Source organism: Lathyrus oleraceus, unplaced genomic scaffold (assembly GCF_024323335.1).
Source record: "Lathyrus oleraceus cultivar Zhongwan6 unplaced genomic scaffold, CAAS_Psat_ZW6_1.0 chrUn0040, whole genome shotgun sequence".
NCBI classification, from domain to species: Eukaryota; Viridiplantae; Streptophyta; class Magnoliopsida; order Fabales; family Fabaceae; genus Lathyrus; species Lathyrus oleraceus.
Genome location: NW_026112431.1, coordinates 45,204 through 67,064, shown reverse-complemented (window position 1 = coordinate 67,064; position 21,861 = coordinate 45,204). Strand labels below are relative to the sequence as shown.

At 30.8% G+C, this 21,861-nt stretch overlaps 3 non-coding genes across 3 annotated transcripts; all 3 read left to right on the top strand.

Annotated features, from left to right (window-relative positions):
* The first annotated feature begins 4,064 nt into the window (after nucleotides 1-4,064).
* Nucleotides 4,065-4,138, top strand: TRNAV-AAC (transfer RNA valine (anticodon AAC)). The gene has a single exon. It is a non-coding gene; the product is annotated as a tRNA-Val (tRNA).
* A 3,008-nt stretch (nucleotides 4,139-7,146) lies between these two features.
* On the top strand, nucleotides 7,147-7,220 carry TRNAV-AAC (transfer RNA valine (anticodon AAC)). Its single transcript has one exon. It is a non-coding gene; the product is annotated as a tRNA-Val (tRNA).
* Nucleotides 7,221-12,834: 5,614 nt separating this feature from the next.
* Nucleotides 12,835-12,908, top strand: TRNAV-AAC (transfer RNA valine (anticodon AAC)). The gene has a single exon. It is a non-coding gene; the product is annotated as a tRNA-Val (tRNA).
* Nucleotides 12,909-21,861: the final 8,953 nt, after the last annotated feature.

Sequence of the window (21,861 nt, the reverse complement as noted above, 5' to 3'; positions counted from 1 at the left end):
GCCAAAGAGACATGTTGTAAGAGAGAATATAGCTACATTACATATTATTTAAAAATGACTAGGACGAAGAACGAAGTTGATTAAGCACTTTGAAGACTATAGACACATTGCGATCAAAACCGTACCAGACAGGCCGCTATGACTAGTTGAAGAGAAAACGGAACAGTGTCATGTCCAATTAAACATAATAACCTATAAAACAAAACCATAAAAATCGATTGCGAACCGCTGAAATCGAAAAAAAACAGCGTTTCAGAAGGTTCATAGTCTGGGATATAGAATAAATCATCTTTTCAAGTCTTATAGAGAGACTGACTCGTCTTTTTATCTTGATGAGTGTGGAAGTAAAGGATAAAATACTTTAACTGGGTGATTGCCAAATGTGGGAGGCAAGAAAAAGAATAGAAGTTGTTGAGAAGAGAATAAGTTACCAAACAATACAAATCTATGTTATCTTTGGTGGAGGCCGAGTAAATGGAGTATAGAATATTGTTTTCAATTTATTATAGTTGAAGTGGAATTTAATGGATAGTCCCATACTACATTTTTTTTATGTTCACAATAAAAAAAATCGTTATTTATTTGTGTTATGATTATGTAGTAGTTTAAAGTGTCATAAAATTCTTTTTCCAAACTAAAACTTCGTATTGTGAATTAAGAGATTATGACTAAGTCCTATGAATAATCTTTCTATTAAAAACAATTTAAGATCAAATACCATATTTATTCCTTGTGTTTATTTACAAATTCAATACTCACTCGTGTAGTACTACCATATTTGTATAAAATATGGAAATTTTATTTCTTTGGTAATAAAACAAATAAATATATCTTATATTAAATTAAAATTGTCAAATGAATTGTTTCCGATTCGACATTGGCTCGACTCTAGCCAAAACTTAAAACCTTACACTCTTATCTACACCAATTTATTGTTTGGTTCAGTTTTAACTATTGTTATATATACAATGAATTAGGTAGCAAAATCCAAAAGTTGGTTATCACGTCAGTCTAACACACTGAAGGTCCCCAGTTCGAGCTTGGGCGAAGCCAAATGGTGTTAACTCTAATTAAAATTTTAATGCTTACCATTATATTTTTGTAAATTTTACAATGCATCAACATTAATTTCAAAAGTTAATTTACAATTTTGTGAATCAACTAAATAAATTTTATTTTCTAGAATGAGCCAAAGAGACATGTTGTAAGAGAGAATATAGCTACATTACATATTATTTAAAAATGACTAGGACGAAGAACGAAGTTGATTAAGCACTTTGAAGACTATAGACACATTGCGATCAAAACCGTACCAGACAGGCCGCTATGACTAGTTGAAGAGAAAACGGAACAGTGTCATGTCCAATTAAACATAATAACCTATAAAACAAAACCATAACAATCGATTGCGAACCGCTGAAATCGAAAAAAAACAGCGTTTCAGAAGGTTCATAGTCTGGGATATAGAATAAATCATCTTTTCAAGTCTTATAGAGAGACTGACTCGTCTTTTTATCTTGATGAATGTGGAAGTAAAGGATAAAATACTTTAACTGGGTGATTGCCAAATGTGGGAGGCAAGAAAAAGAATAGAAGTTGTTGAGAAGAGAATAAGTTACCAAACAATACAAATCTATGTTATCTTTGGTGGAAGCCGAGTAAATGGAGTATAGAATATTGTTTTCAATTTATTATAGTTGAAGTGGAATTTAATGGATAGTCCCATACTACCTTTTTTTTATGTTCACATCAAAAAAAATCGTTATTTATTTGTGTTATGATTATGTAGTAGTTTAAAGTGTCATAAAATTCTTTTTCCAAACTAAAACTTCGTATTGTGAATTAAGAGATTATGACTAAGTCCTATGAATAATCTTTCTATTAAAAACAATTTAAGATCAAATACCAAATTTATTCCTTGTGTTTATTTACAAATTCAATACTCACTCGTGTAGTACTACCATATTTGTATAAAATATGGAAATTTTATTTCTTTGGTAATAAAACAAATAAATATATCTTATATTAAATTAAAATTGTCAAATGAATTGTTTCCGATTCGACATTGGCTCGACTCTAGCCAAAACTTAAAACCTTACACTCTTATCTACACCAATTTATTGTTTGGTTCAGTTTTAACTATTGTTATATATACAATGAATTAGGTAGAAAAAACCAAAAGTTGGTTATCACGTCAGTCTAACACACTGAAGGTCCCCAGTTCGAGCTTGGGCGAAGCCAAATGGTGTTAACTCTAATTTAAATTTTAATGCTTACCACTATATTTTTGTAAATTTTACAATGCATCAACATTAATTTCAAAAGTTAATTTACAATTTTGTGAATCAACTAAATAAATTTTATTTTCTAGAATGAGCCAAAGAGACATGTTGTAAGAGAGAATATAGCTACATTACATATTATTTAAAAATGACTAGGACGAAGAACGAAGTTGATTAAGCACTTTGAAGACTATAGACACATTGCGATCAAAACCGTACCAGACAGGCCGCTATGACTAGTTGAAGAGAAAACGGAACAGTGTCATGTCCAATTAAACATAATAACCTATAAAACAAAACCATAAAAATCGATTACGAACCGCTGAAATCGAAAAAAAAACAGCGTTTCAGAAGGTTCATAGTCTGGGATATAGAATAAATCATCTTTTCAAGTCTTATAGAGAGACTGACTCGTTTTTTTATCTTGATGAGTGTGGAAGTAAAGGATAAAATACTTTAACTGGGTGATTGCCAAATGTGGGAGGCAAGAAAAAGAATAGAAGTTGTTGAGAAGAGAATAAGTTACCAAACAATACAAATCTATGTTATCTTTGGTGGAGGCCGAGTAAATGGAGTATAGAATATTGTTTTCAATTTATTATAGTTGAAGTGGAATTTAATGGATAGTCCCATACTACCTTTTTTTTATGTTCACATAAAAAAAAATCGTTATTTATTTGTGTTATGATTATGTAGTAGTTTAAAGTGTCATAAAATTCTTTTTCCAAACTAAAACTTCGTATTGTGAATTAAGAGATTATGACTAAGTCCTATGAATAATCTTTCTATTAAAAACAATTTAAGATCAAATACCAAATTTATTCCTTGTGTTTATTTACAAATTCAATACTCACTCGTGTAGTACTACCATATTTGTATAAAATATGGAAATTTTATTTCTTTGGTAATAAAACAAATAAATATATCTTATATTAAATTAAAATTGTCAAATGAATTGTTTCCGATTCGACATTGGCTCGACTCTAGCCAAAACTTAAAACCTAACACTCTTATCTACACCAATTTATTGTTTGGTTCAGTTTTAACTATTGTTATATATACAATGAATTAGGTAGCAAAATCCAAAAGTGTTCAACCCATAATTAGGTCTCGTACCATAATTGACTCTCACAACACTCCTATTTAAATATGTGATTAAATTCACTGTTAACTACTTTACTTAACTAGAATTCATTTAAATTCTCAACATTATCTATTACTTATTTTATGAACATAACCCCTAATTCTTATTTTCTTTCTTTTCTGAAATCTATTTTATATAAATATACTACTCCATCATTCTAATTTAAAATTATCTTTAATGATATTGACACATTTCTTATATTAATAGTTAGTTTTGTTGATTTCCAATATAAAATCAATATTATTTAATAATATATTTTTAATAATAGTAGTCAGAGGAATGCATATGTGGGTAAAGGTTTAAAAAATAATGGTAACCTTAGGGGGTGGGGGGAAATAATAATAAATTTTTCTTTGGTATTTTTAATGGACAAATGATTTGAAACAGATTTTTGTTTTTTCAAAACTGACACATATTATGAGTCTGATGGATTAACTAATTCTTTTTCACGAAAGGTCATGTTACTTAAAACCATATGAACTATCATTAAAATTGATACAATAATAAACTTTCATCAGTCAAACAGTTGAAACATTCACATTTATAACTACATGTAAATGGAATAACAACTAATCAATAAAATACAATTACAAATACTTTTATTAAAACCATTTAAAATGTTTCAATGAAACATAGGTGGTTTCGTGGTGTAGTTGGTTATCACGTCAGTCTAACACACTGAAGGTCCCCAGTTTGAGCCTGGGCGAAGCCAAATGGTGTTAACTTTAATTTAAATTTTAATGCTTACCACTATATTTTTGTAAATTTTACAATGCATCAACATTAATTTCAAAAGTTAATTTACAATTTTGTGAATCAACTAAATAAATTTTATTTTCTAGAATGAGCCAAAGAGACATGTTGTAAGAGAGAATATAGCTACATTACATATTATTTAAAAATGACTAGGACGAAGAACGAAGTTGATTAAGCACTTTGAAGACTATAGACACATTGCGATCAAAACCGTACCAGACAGGCCGCTATGACTAGTTGAAGAGAAAACGGAACAGTGTCATGTCCAATTAAACATAATAACCTATAAAACAAAACCATAAAAATCGATTGCGAACCGCTGAAATCGAAAAAAAACAGCGTTTCAGAAGGTTCATAGTCTGGGATATAGAATAAATCATCTTTTCAAGTCTTATAGAGAGACTGACTCGTCTTTTTATCTTGATGAGTGTGGAAGTAAAGGATAAAATACTTTAACTGGGTGATTGCCAAATGTGGGAGGCAAGAAAAAGAATAGAAGTTGTTGAGAAGAGAATAAGTTACCAAACAATACAAATCTATGTTATCTTTGGTGGAGGCCGAGTAAATGGAGTATAGAATATTGTTTTCAATTTATTATAGTTGAAGTGGAATTTAATGGATAGTCCCATACTACCTTTTTTTTTATGTTCACATCAAAAAAAATGATTATTTATTTGTGTTATGATTATGTAGTAGTTTAAAGTGTCATAAAATTCTTTTTCCAAACTAAAACTTCGTATTGTGAATTAAGAGATTATGACTAAGTCCTATGAATAATCTTTCTATTAAAAACAATTTAAGATCAAATACCAAATTTATTCCTTGTGTTTATTTACAAATTCAATACTCACTCGTGTAGTACTACCATATTTGTATAAAATATGGAAATTTTATTTCTTTGGTAATAAAACAAATAAATATATCTTATATTAAATTAAAATTGTCAAATGAATTGTTTCCGATTCGACATTGGCTCGACTCTAGCCAAAACTTAAAACCTTACACTCTTATCTACACCAATTTATTGTTTGGTTCAGTTTTAACTATTGTTATATATACAATGAATTAGGTAGAAAAAACCAAAAGTTGGTTATCACGTCAGTCTAACACACTGAAGGTCCCCAGTTCGAGCTTGGGCGAAGCCAAATGGTGTTAACTCTAATTTAAATTTTAATGCTTACCACTATATTTTTGTAAATTTTACAATGCATCAACATTAATTTCAAAAGTTAATTTACAATTTTGTGAATCAACTAAATAAATTTATTTTCTAGAATGAGCCAAAGAGACATGTTGTAAGAGAGAATATAGCTACATTACATATTATTTAAAAATGACTAGGACGAAGAACGAAGTTGATTAAGCACTTTGAAGACTATAGACACATTGCGATCAAAACCGTACCAGACAGGCCGCTATGACTAGTTGAAGAGAAAACGGAACAGTGTCATGTCCAATTAAACATAATAACCTATAAAACAAAACCATAAAAATCGATTACGAACCGCTGAAATCGAAAAAAAAACAGCGTTTCAGAAGGTTCATAGTCTGGGATATAGAATAAATCATCTTTTCAAGTCTTATAGAGAGACTGACTCGTTTTTTATCTTGATGAGTGTGGAAGTAAAGGATAAAATACTTTAACTGGGTGATTGCCAAATGTGGGAGGCAAGAAAAAGAATAGAAGTTGTTGAGAAGAGAATAAGTTACCAAACAATACAAATCTATGTTATCTTTGGTGGAGGCCGAGTAAATGGAGTATAGAATATTGTTTTCAATTTATTATAGTTGAAGTGGAATTTAATGGATAGTCCCATACTACCTTTTTTTTATGTTCACATAAAAAAAAATCGTTATTTATTTGTGTTATGATTATGTAGTAGTTTAAAGTGTCATAAAATTCTTTTTCCAAACTAAAACTTCGTATTGTGAATTAAGAGATTATGACTAAGTCCTATGAATAATCTTTCTATTAAAAACAATTTAAGATCAAATACCAAATTTATTCCTTGTGTTTATTTACAAATTCAATACTCACTCGTGTAGTACTACCATATTTGTATAAAATATGGAAATTTTATTTCTTTGGTAATAAAACAAATAAATATATCTTATATTAAATTAAAATTGTCAAATGAATTGTTTCCGATTCGACATTGGCTCGACTCTAGCCAAAACTTAAAACCTAACACTCTTATCTACACCAATTTATTGTTTGGTTCAGTTTTAACTATTGTTATATATACAATGAATTAGGTAGCAAAATCCAAAAGTGTTCAACCCATAATTAGGTCTCGTACCATAATTGACTCTCACAACACTCCTATTTAAATATGTGATTAAATTCACTGTTAACTACTTTACTTAACTAGAATTCATTTAAATTCTCAACATTATCTATTACTTATTTTATGAACATAACCCCTAATTCTTATTTTCTTTCTTTTCTGAAATCTATTTTATATAAATATACTACTCCATCATTCTAATTTAAAATTATCTTTAATGATATTGACACATTTCTTATATTAATAGTTAGTTTTGTTGATTTCCAATATAAAATCAATATTATTTAAATATATTTTTAATAATAGTAGTCAGAGGAATGCATATGTGGGTAAAGGTTTAAAAAATAATGGTAACCTTGGGGGGTGGGGGGAAATAATAATAAATTTTTCTTTGGTATTTTTAATGGACAAATGATTTGAAACAGATTTTTGTTTTTTCAAAACTGACACATATTATGAGTCTGATGGATTAACTAATTCTTTTTCACGAAAGGTCATGTTACTTAAAACCATATGAACTATCATTAAAATTGATACAATAATAAACTTTCATCAGTCAAACAGTTGAAACATTCACATTTATAACTACATGTAAATGGAATAACAACTAATCAATAAAATACAATTACAAATACTTTTATTAAAACCATTTAAAATGTTTCAATGAAACATAGGTGGTTTCGTGGTGTAGTTGGTTATCACGTCAGTCTAACACACTGAAGGTCCCCAGTTTGAGCCTGGGCGAAGCCAAATGGTGTTAACTTAATTTAAATTTTAATGCTTACCACTATATTTTTGTAAATTTTACAATGCATCAACATTAATTTCAAAAGTTAATTTACAATTTTGTGAATCAACTAAATAAATTTTATTTTCTAGAATGAGCCAAAGAGACATGTTGTAAGAGAGAATATAGCTACATTACATATTATTTAAAAATGACTAGGACGAAGAACGAAGTTGATTAAGCACTTTGAAGACTATAGACACATTGCGATCAAAACCGTACCAGACAGGCCGCTATGACTAGTTGAAGAGAAAACGGAACAGTGTCATGTCCAATTAAACATAATAACCTATAAAACAAAACCATAAAAATCGATTGCGAACCGCTGAAATCGAAAAAAAACAGCGTTTCAGAAGGTTCATAGTCTGGGATATAGAATAAATCATCTTTTCAAGTCTTATAGAGAGTCTGACTCGTCTTTTTATCTTGATGAGTGTGGAAGTAAAGGATAAAATACTTTAACTGGGTGATTGCCAAATGTGGGAGGCAAGAAAAAGAATAGAAGTTGTTGAGAAGAGAATAAGTTACCAAACAATACAAATCTATGTTATCTTTGGTGGAGGCCGAGTAAATGGAGTATAGAATATTGTTTTCAATTTATTATAGTTGAAGTGGAATTTAATGGATAGTCCCATACTACCTTTTTTTTTATGTTCACATCAAAAAAAATGATTATTTATTTGTGTTATGATTATGTAGTAGTTTAAAGTGTCATAAAATTCTTTTTCCAAACTAAAACTTCGTATTGTGAATTAAGAGATTATGACTAAGTCCTATGAATAATCTTTCTATTAAAAACAATTTAAGATCAAATACCAAATTTATTCCTTGTGTTTATTTACAAATTCAATACTCACTCGTGTAGTACTACCATATTTGTATAAAATATGGAAATTTTATTTCTTTGGTAATAAAACAAATAAATATATCCTATATTAAATTAAAATTGTCAAATGAATTGTTTCCGATTCGACATTGACTCGACTCTAGCCAAAACTTAAAACCTTACACTCTTATCTACACCAATTTATTGTTTGGTTCAGTTTTAACTATTGTTATATATACAATGAATTAGGTAGCAAAATCCAAAAGTGTTCAACCCATAATTAGGTCTCGTACCATAATTGACTCTCACAACACTCCTATTTAAATATGTGATTAAATTCACTGTTAACTACTTTACTTAACTAGAATTCATTTAAATTCTCAACATTATCTATTACTTATTTTATGAACATAACCCCTAATTCTTATTTTCTTTCTTTTCTGAAATCTATTTTATATAAATATACTACTCCATCATTCTAATTTAAAATTGTCTTTAATGATATTGACACATTTCTTATATTAATAGTTAGTTTTGTTGATTTCCAATATAAAATCAATATTATTTAATAATATATTTTTAATAATAGTAGTCAGAGGAATGCATATGTGGGTAAAGGTTTAAAAAATAATGGTAACCTTGGGGGGTGGGGGGAAATAATAATAAATTTTTCTTTGGTATTTTTAATGGACAAATGATTTGAAACAGATTTTTGTTTTTTCAAAACTGACACATATTATGAGTCTGATGGATTAATTAATTCTTTTTCACGAAAGGTCATGTTACTTAAAACCACATGAACTATCATTAAAAATGATACAATAATAAACTTTCATCAGTCAAACAATTGAAACATTCACATTTATAACTACATGTAAATGGAATAACAAATAATCAATAAAATACAATTACAAATACTTTTATTAAAACCATTTAAAATGTTTCAATGAAACATAGGTGGTTTCGTGGTGTAGTTGGTTATCACGTCAGTCTAACATACTGAAGGTCCCCAGTTCGAGCATGGGCAAAGCCAAATGGTGTTAACTCTAATTTAAATTTTAATGCTTACCACTATATTTTTGTAAATTTTACAATGCATCAACATTAATTTCAAAAGTTAATTTACAATTTTGTGAATCAACTAAATAAATTTTATTTTCGAAAATGAACCAAAGAGACATGTTGTAAGAGAGAATAAAGCTACATTACATATTATTTAAAAATGACTAGGACGAAGAACGAAGTTCATTAAGCACTTTGAAGACTATAGACACATTGCGATCAAAACCGTACCAGACAGGCCGCTATGACTAGTTGAAGAGAAAACGGAACAGTGTCATGTCCAATTAAACATAATTACCTATAAAACAAAACCATAAAAATCGATTGCGAACCGCTGAAATCGAAAAAAAATAGCGTTTCAGAAGGTTCATAGTCTGGGATATAGAATAAATCATCTTTTCAAGTCTTATAGAGAGACTGACTCGTCTTTTTATCTTGATGAGTGTGGAAGTAAAGGATCAAATACTTTAACTGGGTGATTGCCAAATGTGGGAGGGAAGAAAAAGAATAGAAGTTGTTGAGAAGAGAATAAGTTACCAAACAATACAAATCTATGTTATCTTTGGTGGAGGCCGAGTAAATGGAGTATAGGATATTGTTTTCAATTTATTATAGTTGAAGTGGAATTTAATGGATAGTCCCATACTACCTTTTTTTTATGTTCACATCAAAAAAAATCGTTATTTACTTGTGTTATGATTATGTAGTAGTTTAAAGTGTCATAAAATTCTTTTTCCAAACTAAAACTTCGTATTGTGAATTAAGAGATTATGACTAAGTCCTATGAATAATCTTTCTATTAAAAACAAATTAAGATCAAATACCAAATTTATTCCTTGTGTTTATTTACAAATGCAATACTCACTCGTGTAGTACTACCATATTTGTATAAAATATGGAAATTTTATTTCTTTGGTAATAAAACAAATAAATATATCTTATATTAAATTAAAATTGTCAAATGAATTGTTTCCGATTCGACATTGGCTCGACTCTAGCCAAAACTTAAAACCTTACACTCTTATCTACACCAATTTATTGTTTGGTTCAGTTTTAACTATTGTTATATATACAATGAATTAGGTAGCAAAATCCAAAAGTGTTCAACCCATAATTAGGTCTCGTACCATAATTGACTCTCACAACACTCCTATTTAAATATGTGATTAAATTCACTGTTAACTACTTTACTTAACTAGAATTCATTTAAATTCTCAACATTATCTATTACTTATTTTATGAACATAACCCCTAATTCTTATTTTCTTTCTTTTCTGAAATCTATTTTATATAAATATACTACTCCATCATTCTAATTTAAAATTGTCTTTAATGATATTGACACATTTCTTATATTAATAGTTAGTTTTGTTGATTTCCAATATAAAATCAATATTATTTAATAATATATTTTTAATAATAGTAGTCAGAGGAATGCATATGTGGGTAAAGGTTTAAAAAATAATGGTAACCTTGGGGGGTGGGGGGAAATAATAATAAATTTTTCTTTGGTATTTTTAATGGACAAATGATTTGAAACAGATTTTTGTTTTTTCAAAACTGACACATATTATGAGTCTGATGGATTAATTAATTCTTTTTCACGAAAGGTCATGTTACTTAAAACCATATGAACTATCATTAAAATTGATACAATAATAAACTTTCATCAGTCAAACAATTGAAACATTCACATTTATAACTACATGTAAATGGAATAACAACTAATCAATAAAATACAATTACAAATACTTTTATTAAAACCATTTAAAATGTTTCAATGAAACATAGGTGGTTTCGTGGTGTAGTTGGTTATCACGTCAGTCTAACACACTGAAGGTCCCCAGTTCGAGATTGGGCGAAGCCAAATGGTGTTAACTCTAATTTAAATTTTAATGCTTACCACTATATTTTTGTAAATTTTACAATGCATCAACATTAATTTCAAAAGTTAATTTACAATTTTGTGAATCAACTAAATAAATTTTATTTTCGAAAATGAACCAAAGAGACATGTTGTAAGAGAGAATATAGCTACATTACATATTATTTAAAAATGACTAGGACGAAGAACGAAGTTGATTAAGCACTTTGAAGACTATAGACACATTGCGATCAAAACTGTACCAGACAGGCCGCTATGACTAGTTGAAGAGAAAACGGAACAGTGACATGTCCAATTAAACATAATAATCTATAAAACAAAACCATAAAAATCGATTGTGAACCGCTGAAATCGAAAAAAAACAGCGTTTCAGAAAGTTCATAGTCTGGGATATAGAATAAATCATCTTTTCAAGTCTTATAGAGAGACTGACTCGTGTTTTTATCTTGATGAGTGTGGAAGTAAAGGATAAAATACTTTAACTGGGTGATTGCCAAATGTGGGAGGCAAGAAAAAGAATAGAAGTTGTTAAGAAGAGAATAAGTTACCAAACAATACAAATCTATGTTATCTTTGGTGGAGGCCGAGTAAATGGAGTATAGAATATTGTTTTCAATTTATTATAGTTGAAGTGGAATTTAATGGATAGTCCCATACTACCTTTTTTTTTATGTTCACATAAAAAAAAATCAATATTTATTTGTGTTATGATTATGTAGTAGTTTAAAGTGTCATAAAATTCTTTTTCCAAACTAAAACTTCGTATTGTGAATTAAGAGATTATGACTAAGTCCTATGAATAATCTTTCTATTAAAAACAATTTAAGATCAAATACCAAATTTATTCCTTGTGTTTATTTACAAATTCAATACCCACTCGTGTAGTACTACCATATTTGTATAAAATATGGAAATTTTATTTCTTTGGTAATAAAACAAATAAATATATTTTATATTAAATTAAAATTGTCAAATGAATTGTTTCCGATTCGACATTGGCTCGACTCTAGCCATAACTTAAAACCTTACACTCTTATCTACACCAATTTATTGTTTGGTTCAGTTTTAACTATTGTTATATATACAATGAATTAGGTAGCAAAATCCAAAAGTGTTCAACCCATAATTAGGTCTCATACCATAATTGACTCTCACAACACTCCTATTTAAATATGTGATTAAATTCACTGTTAACTACTTTACTTAACTAGAATTCATTTAAATTCTCAACATTATCTATTACTTATTTTATGAACGTAACCCCTAATTCTTATTTTCTTTCTTTTCTGAAATCTATTTTATATATACATACTACTCCATCATTCTAATTTAAAATTGTCTTTAATGATATTGACACATTTCTTATATTAATAGTTAGTTTTGTTGATTTCCAATATAAAATCAATATTATTTAATAATATATTTTTAATAATAGTAATCAGAGGAATGCATATTTGGGTAAAGGTTTAAAAAATAATGGTAACCTTGGGGGTGGGGGGAAATAATAATAAATTTTTCTTTGGTATTTTTAATGGACAAATGATTTGAAACAGATTTTTGTTTTTTCAAAACTGACACATATTATGAGTCTGATGGATTAATTAATTCTTTTTCACGAAAGGTCATGTTACTTAAAACCATATGAACTATCATTAAAATTGATATAATAATAAACTTTCATCAGTCAAACGATTGAAACATTCACATTTATAACTACATGTAAATGGAATAACAACTAATCAATAAAATACAATTACAAATACTTTTATTAAAACCATTTAAAATGTTTCAATGAAACATAGGTGGTTTCGTGGTGTAGTTGGTTATCACGTCAGTCTAACACACTGAAGGTCCCCAGTTTGAGCCTGGGCGAAGCCAATAGGTGTTAACTCTAATTTAAATTTTAATGCTTACCACTATATTTTTGTAAATTTTACAATGCATCAACATTAATTTCAAAAGTTAATTTACAATTTTGTGAATCAACTAACTAAATTTTATTTTCTAGAATGAGCCAAAGAGACATGTTGTAAGAGAGAATATAGCTACATTACATATTATTTAAAAATGACTAGGACGAAGAACGAAGTTGATTAAGCACTTTGAAGACTATAGACACATTGCGATCAAAACCGTACCAGACAGGCCGCTATGACTAGTTGAAGAGAAAACGGAACAGTGTCATGTCCAATTAAACATAATAACCTATAAAACAAAACCATAAAAATCGATTGCGAACCGCTGAAATCGAAAAAAAACAGCGTTTCAGAAGGTTCATAGTCTGGGATATAGAATAAATCATCTTTTCAAGTCTTATAGAGAGACTGACTCGTCTTTTTATCTTGATGAGTGTGGAAGTAAAGGATAAAATACTTTAACTGGGTGATTGCCAAATGTGGGAGGCAAGAAAAAGAATAGAAGTTGTTGAGAAGAGAATAAGTTACCAAACAATACAAATCTATGTTATCTTTGGTGGAGGCCGAGTAAATGGAGTATAGAATATTGTTTTCAATATATTATAGTTGAAGTGGAATTTAATGGATAGTCCCATACTACCTTTTTTTTTATGTTCACATAAAAAAAATCGTTATTTATTTGTGTTATGATTATGTAGTAGTTTAAAGTGTCATAAAATTCTTTTTCCAAACTAAAACTTCGTATTGTGAATTAAGAGATTATGACTAAGTCCTATGAATAATCTTTCTATTAAAAACAATTTAAGATCAAATACCAAATTTATTCCTTGTGTTTATTTACAAATGCAATACTCACTCGTGTAGTACTACCATATTTGTATAAAATATGGAAATTTTATTTCTTTGGTAATAAAACAAATAAATATATCTTATATTAAATTAAAATTGTCAAATGAATTGTTTCCGATTCGACATTGGCTCGACTCTAGCCATAACTTAAAACCTTACACTCTTGTCTACACCAATTTATTGTTTGGTTCAGTTTTAACTATTGTTATATATACAATGAATTAGGTAGCAAAATCCAAAAGTGTTCAACCCATAATTAGGTTTCATACCATAATTGACTCTCACAACACTCCTATTTAAATATGTGATTAAATTCATTGTTAACTACTTTACTTAACTAGAATTCATTTAAATTCTCAACATTATCTATTACTTATTTTATGAACATAACCCCTAATTCTTATTTTCTTTCTTTTCTGAAATCTATTTTATATATACATACTACTCCATCATTCTAATTTAAAATTGTCTTTAATGATATTGAAACATTTCTTATATTAATAGTTAGTTTTGTTGATTTCCAATATAAAATCAATATTATTTAATAATATATTTTTAATAATAGTAGTCAGAGGAATGCATATTTGGGTAAAGGTTTAAAAAATAATGGTAACCTTGGGGGGTGGGGGGAAATAATAATAAATTTTTCTTTGGTATTTTTAATGGACAAATGATTTGAAACAGATTTTTGTTTTTTCAAAACTGACACATATTATGAGTCTGATGGATTAATTAATTCTTTTTCACGAAAGGTCATGTTACTTAAAACCATATGAACTATCATTAAAATTGATATAATAATAAACTTTCATCAGTCAAATAATTGAAACATTCACATTTATAACTACATGTAAATGGAATAACAACTAATCAATAAAAACAACACTTCTAAGGAACTTAAGCAATCTAGAACATAACTATGAGTGTCCATACACCTCATAGAGTCACACAAAAATATTCCATACACATCTAGAGATAACATTTCACTTTGTATCCAAAATCATTCATCTCAATCATTTTGTCCCATCTTCCATAATCTTAGCTCATGCTCTTACTAACATACCATCTGAGTTACATGTTTAACCATAGCAATAACTGATTCTTATTCCTCCTGGGAGGTATAACTCATGAATCCTTCCAATAGGGTAAAGTATCATTGTACACATCCATTACCACTCTCAGGGAGTCTACATCTAAGGCTATGAATCCGAATGAATTAATCAATTTCATACCATGACCAACCACTTCACACCTTATCAAGTTATACCACATACCTAGCTAATCTCTTCCAGATCAGCACTTAGTAGGTCTCTTCCAAGTCTGTTCCGTATAGTTATTCATAATCATAATAGTGGTACTTCCCAAACTTACTTAAACTGAGTATGGTCTACCAAGTTCGTTTCCCACGCGTCTGACTTCCATGATATCTCCTCAGATGACCAACTACGCACTACACCTTCAGAAATCCCAATCTCAAAACTACCAATCTGACTTGCGGTGACTTGCAACTCCATCCTCAATTTGTACATCCACAGCGGTACACTTATGACATTTAGGACGTCCTTAGCTCCAACACGGTGTGAACGTTTATACTCCGCGACTAACCAACCAACCAAATACTTCTCAAGAAGATAAATAACAACCAGACTTCCAATAAGCCAATATTACTCTTTCAATCCAAATAAAATGCACTTAAGATGAACCTTATCATTGCCACACAATTATGACTAGAATTTTCTTCTAAACCAATACCTACTACACACTGCATTATACTGGGGTTACTTGTCTCTATAACTCCCCACGAATAATCCTCATTGCCTCCCAATAAACTTTTGCAACATAAAATATTCCACATTCTACACTTAGTCCACATGCTCCAGCTTAGCTTATCTTTTGTTGGCTATCATCAACTAAACTTCTTAGAATACAAGACTCACTGCTCAAAAATGTATGTTACTTTACATCCATCTCAAGACAAGGAATCCATTACACTTACTTGTGACCATAATACTGCTATCACATACTTCTCTTAATACCAAGGTTTAACTTCCTCTATTCCACTATGTAACACCCCAGACTGCTTTCAGGATTATCAACTAACCCCACAAATCAACATGGGCCTTTTCAACATGTTTTGTCCTCACTCGCACACTTTCCAGGAAACTTCCCAGAAGGTCACCCATCCCAATACTACTCCAAGTCAAGCACGCTTAACTATGGAGTTCTTATTGATTAGGATACCGAAAAGAAGATGCATCTTGTTGATATAGGTAGTACCAATTAATCCTTATAAGCCTTCTTTCAACCATGTAGTCTCATACCTGCACCGCCTCAGGATCCCTCTCATTCCGATGTGAATTCGGTTTTTCCCCTAGAAGCTGCTAGGAGTGTCTCATTGTCATGCATCGACAACCACTCCATCGCCCTCGGATGTTACATGTAACCACTCTTCGGCCTCTCCGACCTCGGGTGTTACACACTACATACTCTAGAAATCCTCGATGTGAACAATCATCAACTACACGCCCATAACTTTGTCTTAATGAATCTTAATGGTCCCATTGTGCCTCTATCTAAAATGTTCCTCATTACAACGGTCATATTGCAACATCCTCACTACTTCCACACTCGGTGTTCACTTGTCTTCCCATGGTAATTCTCCCAGTTCCAATTACAAAACCATTCTACTAGACGTCCTTAAATCCAACTTAATTGCTCTTATCCTCAACCAATTCTCATACAACCAATACCCACTGGAGCTTCCATTACTATATAATGTGCTCTATCTGCCTCCAACACAAACTCTTATAATTGATCCTTAGGTAACTCATCATTCCATTACAGTTGCTCACTAACACTAAACCTCTGACTAGCTATCTTGAACCCGATCTCCCTTCTAAGACTGGATATACTTGGTTTATCTTCTAACCTCCATTTGGTCCATACATGTTTCACTTGGAACAAACAACCATGTCCTCGAGTCTATCCTTAGACTTCGCCACTACCTTAGGCTCCCAACAAAACTGAACGTCCTTATCCCTCAAGTCTTCAACCACTTGCAAGGTACCATTCCAAATATATATATTCCATTAAGTACTCTTGTTCTTCCAAAATATTTTAGTGGCCTTAGAAACTGAAACACTAATACACTACCTCACTTCCAAACCTTATGACATATGCGTAACATAACCATCCTTTCTACTTTACCATACAGAATATTCACAATACTATTCCATATTAGTGAGTATATCTTACTCCACTAACAATCCACACCTTTCTCAAAGCTCTGACAATTCATCCAATAGAGATCCTCAACTTCTCAACTCTGTTAACACCGCAGAATCGCTTGAACGATACACTACTCTTCAATTGCATAATACCCAAATCACAACGCCTCTGAAACTTCAACTGGGCCATCTAGTTCTCCTTACTTTCTAACTCTTGGCTTGAGCCTACACTCAAAGCACAAGTTCCACCCACACTTCGGAGTCCTCGTGGTCGCTCAACCATGATCCTTCCTACCATGCACATAGCATTAGGTTGATCAGGCCCAATACTACATACAGTGATATTAAGAATCATGTCGGCTAAACACACATATGAGGCAGGAATAGATTTACTTATGATGTTTCAAGGCTAGGTCGAGAATCGACCTGCTCTGATACCAACTGTAACAACCCGTATAATATATATCTAGAATAATATCATACAAGTGTTAAATTTTGGTACTGTCACAACATAAGTGCCTAATGGCATCAATATATATACATGTCCAAACTAAAACATCAATGGAACATGTTATACAATAATGCCAAAACAATAAAAATCTAAGAACCATGTACAACATCTTCATTGCACACCACTCCACAGCGGAAGATCATAATGAACAGCAACCCTTGAAACATCCATAACAGTTTCTCTTAGATTCAACCTGTAAAGAATACCTGAAAAATAACAACAATAATGGGATGAGATAATAATCTCAGTGAGTTCTCCTATCCTATGGGTCCACTCGGCTCTACAGGGTTCTAATAAATATTCAACTCATATCCAACTCAAGTCAACAAGGAAAAGAAGACTTGAGCGATGGGGAAACTATCTCGCAATTGTATGGCAACATGCATCTGAGTTCTCATAACTCAACCACGATCATTATTCAGATTCACGCAACATCGATCCCCAACCGGACCTACGTCTAGGCCAAGGCTTGGTTCACGCATGTCCGTATGATTCGACTTTCGCGGTGGATATCCGGTTCCCTTATGGGACTTAAACCCACTTTTAAGAACCATCACCCGTACGGGACTCTAACCCACCTAGGGTATCTTTCACCGTATGGGACTCTAACCCACATAGGTGTCGACCTTTCCCCCATGTCCGCCATGGTTGGGGCTCAAACCCAATTGAGGCTCGAATCATTGGTCCCACATCCCAATGCTTACTCATCTAAGCATACCAATAGAGATGTGTACCACCACAGAAAAACACACATTCTGAATACATGATCGGTTCCACAAATCATTGGTTCCACGAACCATAACAAATTCATAAATCACAGGTGACTTCATTCACCATAATACACAAATAATAACATGGCATGTTCCATAATCATAGGTGACTTCATTCACCATGATACACAAATAATAACATGGCATGTTCCATACAATGCGTCTCATTCTTAAACATGGCAACAATTCGTCCACGACCTCACATAAGCGTCGTACGAATGAATACCGTATTCTCATACATATATCACATATGTTCCATAACCTAGATCATATTTCTAAGTTATTAATCAAATTATTCTTCTAGGTTTCCTCACTCATCTTTGTAAGGTTTTTAATCATGTTACTTCACCTTCCACATAACAACAATATGTAATTTTCATCATGATAAAATTCATGGCATTTATAAATCACATAATATTTTATAACATGGAACAATAATAATAGCCCTTTACGTTATCTTTAGTCATGTTATTTCACAATCAACCATATAAACCATGTTTAACACCCATCATAAATATAATTCATTTAATTTGTAAGACACATAATATACTATAATATGATATCATAATAATAGCCTTTTTCATTATCTTACTAATGCATCCGTCCGCATCCAAAACGGAGTTACACCACTCAATTAATTCATTAATCTATCTTAATCAAGATTTAGATTAATATTTATTCATTGCATAAGTATTCAACAACAACCTCTCTAGCCTAGTGGTAAGGCATGTACAGTTTCAAGGAGGTCCTGGGTTCGAATCCCCTTGGTGACATATTCTGTACAAACAGAAAATTAAATTTTGTTTCAGTGTTAACCGGTTAAAACTCACTTTCTTTCCATATACCATTTTTGCCTACAATTTTCACATAACATGATTTTTCCACAACAATCAACGGATAGGGAGTATGAACACAACAAGTTTATCACAAATTCACACAAACCCTAACCCCACAAATATAGATTATTTTCCCCCAAAGGCTAAAACTATCTAAGAACTCACCTAGTAGAAGAAGAAGATGAAGTTGTTGATGATGAAGATGAGATGATGGTGATGGTTCCTTCCTCTTCTCCTCTTCTTTCTCTTTCTCTTTTCTTCTTTCTTTCTCTTTCTCTTCTTTTCCCTTTTCTGATAACTCTCTCCTTCTTCTTATCTCTTCCTACTACTTCTTATCATTTTCTTCTTTTCTGATATACCTTCTTTTCTTTTTCTCTTTTCTACCACACATACTACATATATAATATATATAATATATAATATTAAGTAGTAACCAAAATATCCCAATTGATATTTTATCTTCCAGCACCAATTGACCAATTATTAATGTTACCAAAATGTCCTCTCTTGTACTTATTAATATTGGTCTGTCTCTTTATTAATAATTAATCCCTTCAGAGTTCATTGGTTACTCTATTGGTTCCAATTGACAACACTTAGAGCACAAAGGAGCTTCAATTGTTATAACTAACCAATAATATAATACATAGGAATTCAATAGGTCTCAACTGACAACTAACCGGTTAACACCTAAAAAAATGGGAAAAATTCCAATTTCCATTAATTCTCTCAGTAACTTCTTTCCTTAATTAACTCCTCTTTTATTTTCCTTTCCATATACCATTTTTGCCTACAATTTTCACATAACATGATTTTTCCACAACAATCAACGGATAGGGAGTATGAACACAACAAGTTTATCACAAATTCACACAAACCCTAACCCTACAAATATAGATTATTTTCCCCCAAAGGCTAAAACTATCTAAGAACTCACCTAGTAGAAGAAGAAGATGAAGTTGTTGATGATGAAGATGAGATGATGGTGATGGTTCCTTCCTCTTCTCCTCTTCTTTCTCTTTCTCTTTTCTTCTTTCTTTCTCTTTCTCTTCTTTTCCCTTTTCTGATAACTCTCTCCTTCTTCTTATCTCTTCCTACTACTTCTTATCATTTTCTTCTTTTCTGATATACCTTCTTTTCTTTTTCTCTTTTCTACCACACATACTACATATATAATATATATAATATATAATATTAAGTAGTAACCAAAATATCCCAATTGATATTTTATCTTCCAGCACCAATTGACCAATTATTAATGTTACCAAAATGTCCTCTCTTGTACTTATTAATATTGGTCTGTCTCTTTATTAATAATTAATCCCTTCAGAGTTCATTGGTTACTCTATTGGTTCCAATTGACAACACTTAGAGCACAAAGGAGCTTCAATTGTTATAACTAACCAATAATATAATACATAGGAATTCAATAGGTCTCAACTGACAACTAACCGGTTAACACCTAAAAAAATGGGAAAAATTCCAATTTCCATTAATTCTCTCAGTAACTTCTTTCCTTAATTAACTCCTCTTTTATTTTCCTTTCCATATACCATTTTTGCCTACAATTTTCACATAACATGATTTTTCCACAACAATCAACGGATAGGGAGTATGAACACAACAAGTTTATCACAAATTCACACAAACCCTAACCCTACAAATATAGATTATTTTCCCCCAAAGGCTAAAACTATCTAAGAACTCACCTAGTAGAAGAAGAAGATGAAGTTGTTGATGATGAAGATGAGATGATGGTGATGGTTCCTTCCTCTTCTCCTCTTCTTTCTCTTTCTCTTTTCTTCTTTCTTTCTCTTTCTCTTCTTTTCCCTTTTCTGATAACTCTCTCCTTCTTCTTATCTCTTCCTACTACTTCTTATCATTTTCTTCTTTTCTGATATACCTTCTTTTCTTTTTCTCTTTTCTACCACACATACTACATATATAATATATATAATATATAATATTAAGTAGTAACCAAAATATCCCAATTGATATTTTATCTTCCAGCACCAATTGACCAATTATTAATGTTACCAAAATGTCCTCTCTTGTACTTATTAATATTGGTCTGTCTCTTTATTAATAATTAATCCCTTCAGAGTTCATTGGTTACTCTATTGGTTCCAATTGACAACACTTAGAGCACAAAGGAGCTTCAATTGTTATAACTAACCAAAGATATAATACATAGGAATTCAATAGGTCTCAACTGACAACTAATTGAGCATTTAATCGGTTAACCTATACCGTTAACCGGTTAACCACTCACGAATTTGCCCAGAAAGTGAGTTTTGCTACGCGTTAACCGGTTAACACCTATACCGTTAACCGGTTAACCACTCACGAATTTGCCCAGAAAGTGAGTTTTGCTACGCGTTAACCGGTTAACACCTAAAAAAATGGGAAAAATTCCAATTTCCATTAATTCTCTCAGTAACTTCTTTCCTTAATTAACCCCTCTTTTATTTTCCTTTCCATATACCATTTTTGCCTACAATTTTCACATAACATGATTTTTCCACAACAATCAACGGATAGGGAGTATGAACACAACAAGTTTATCACAAATTCACACAAACCCTAACCCTACAAATATAGATTATTTTCCCCCAAAGGCTAAAACTATCTAAGAACTCACCTAGTAGAAGAAGAAGATGAAGTTGTTGATGATGAAGATGAGATGATGGTGATGGTTCCTTCCTCTTCTCCTCTTCTTTCT